We start from the raw sequence: 2,854 nt of genomic DNA on the forward strand, positions 1-2,854 counted from the left end.
ACTAGATTGTGATACAATACACTATTGGGTGAAGTTTGGTTGACTTCTGCGCAGCGGTTTGGGAGTTAACATCAAAATTACATTTCTCGGCCATATCACATAGATCTCACTGTGAAAAGGCTTAAATGGCTTTTTTGACCTAAGTTTGAGGATTGCGCTCAAACAAAATGTCCTAGAACAAAATTTTCAAATGTAACTACTAGATTGTGATACAATACACTATTGGGTGAAGTTTGGTTGACTTCTGCGCAGCGGTTTGGGAGTTAACATCAAAATTACATTTCTCGGCCATATCGCATAGATCTCACTGTGAAAAGGCTTAAATGACTTTTTTAATTAAGTTTGATGATTGCGTTCAAACAAAATGTCCTAGAACAAAATTTTCAAATGTAACTACTAGATTGTGATACAATACACTATTGGGTGAAGTTTGGTTGACTTCTGCGCAGCGGTTTGGGAGTTAACATCAAAATTACATTTCTCGGCCATATCGCATAGATCTCACTGTGAAAAGGCTTAAATGGCTTTTTTGACCTAAGTTTGAGGATTGCGCTCAAATCAAATGTCCTAGAACCAAATTTCCACATGTAACTACTAGATTGTGATAAAATACACTAATGGGTGAAGTTTGGTTGACTTCTGCGCAGCGGTTTGGGAGTTAACATAAAAATTACATTTCTCGGCCATATCGCATAGATCTCACTGTGAAAAGGCTTAAATGACTTTTTTAATTAAGTTTGATGATTGCGCTCAAACAAAATTTCCTAGAACAAAATTTTCAAATGTAACTACTAGATTGTGATACAATACACTATTGGGTGAAGTTTGGTTGACTTCTGCGCAGCGGTTTGGGAGTTACATCAAATTTACATTTCTCGGCCATATCGCATAGATCTCACTGTGAAAAGGCTTAAATGACTTTTTTAATTAAGTTTGATGATTGCGTTCAAACAAAATGTCCTAGAACAAAATTTTCAAATGTAACTACTAGATTGTGATACAATACACTATTGGGTGAAGTTTGGTTGACTTCTGCGCAGCGGTTTGGGAGTTAACATCAAAATTACATTTCTCGGCCATATCGCATAGATCTCACTGTGAAAAGGCTTAAATGGCTTTTTTTGACCTAAGTTTGAGGATTGCGCTCAAATCAAATGTCCTAGAACCAAATTTCCACATGTAACTACTAGATTGTGATAAAATACACTAATGGGTGAAGTTTGGTTGACTTCTGCGCAGCGGTTTGGGAGTTAACATCAAAATTACATTTCTCGGCCATATCGCATAGATCTCACTGTGAAAAGGCTTAAATGGCTTTTTTGACCTAAGTTTGAGGATTGCGCTCAAATCAAATGTCCTAGAACCAAATTTCCACATGTAACTACTAGATTGTGATAAAATGCACTAATGGGTGAAGTTTGGTTGACTTCTGCGCAGCGGTTTGGGAGTTAACATCAAAATTACATTTCTCGGCCATATCGCATAGATCTCACTGTGAAAAGGCTTAAATGGCTTTTTTGACCTAAGTTTGAGGATTGCGCTCAAATCAAATGTCCTAGAACCAAATTTCCACATGTAACTACTAGATTGTGATAAAATACACTAATGGGTGAAGTTTGGTTAACTTCTGCGCAGCGGTTTGGGAGTTAACATCAAAATTACATTTCTCGGCCATATCGCATAGATCTCACTGTGAAAAGGCTTAAATGACTTTTTTAATTAAGTTTGATGATTACGTTCAAACAAAATGTCCTAGAACAAAATTTTTAAATGTAACTACTAGATTGTGATACAATACACTATTGGGTGAAGTTTGGTTGACTTCTGCGCAGCGGTTTGGGAGTTAACATCAAAATTACATTTCTCGGCCATATCGCATAGATCTCACTGTGAAAAGGCTTAAATGGCTTTTTTGACCTAAGTTTGAGGATTGCGCTCAAATCAAATGTCCTAGAACCAAATTTCCACATGTAACTACTAGATTGTGATAAAATACACTAATGGGTGAAGTTTGGTTGACTTCTGCGCAGCGGTTTGGGAGTTAACATCAAAATTACATTTCTCGGCCATATCGCATAGATCTCACTGTGAAAAGGCTTAAATGACTTTTTTAATTAAGTTTGATGATTGCGCTCAAACAAAATTTCCTAGAACAAAATTTTCAAATGTAACTACTAGATTGTGATACAATACACTATTGGGTGAAGTTTGGTTGACTTCTGCGCAGCGGTTTGGGAGTTAACATCAAAATTACATTTCTCGGCCATATCGCATAGATCTCACTGTGAAAAGGCTTAAATGACTTTTTTAATTAAGTTTGATGATTGCGTTCATACAAAATGTCCTAGAACAAAATTTTCAAATGTAACTACTAGAATGTGATACAATACACTATTGGGTGAAGTTTGGTTGACTTCTGCGCAGCGGTTTGGGAGTTAACATCAAAATTACATTTCTCGGCCATATCGCATAGATCTCACTGTGAAAAGGCTTAAATGGCTTTTTTGACCTAAGTTTGAGGATTACGCTCAAATCAAATGTCCTAGAACCAAATTTCCACATGTAACTACTAGATTGTGATAAAATGCACTAATGGGTGAAGTTTGGTTGACTTCTGCGCAGCGGTTTGGGAGTTAACATCAAAATTACATTTCTCGGCCATATCGCATAGATCTCACTGTGAAAAGGCTTAAATGACTTTTTTAATTAAGTTTGATGATTGCGCTCAAACAAAATTTCCTAGAACAAAATTTTCAAATGTAACTACTAGATTGTGATACAATACACTATTGGGTGAAGTTTGGTTGACTTCTGCGCAGCGGTTTGGGAGTTAACATCAAAATTACATTTCTCG

Source organism: Corythoichthys intestinalis, unplaced genomic scaffold (genome assembly GCF_030265065.1).
Source record: "Corythoichthys intestinalis isolate RoL2023-P3 unplaced genomic scaffold, ASM3026506v1 HiC_scaffold_27, whole genome shotgun sequence".
Lineage (NCBI taxonomy): Eukaryota > Metazoa > Chordata > Actinopteri > Syngnathiformes > Syngnathidae > Corythoichthys > Corythoichthys intestinalis.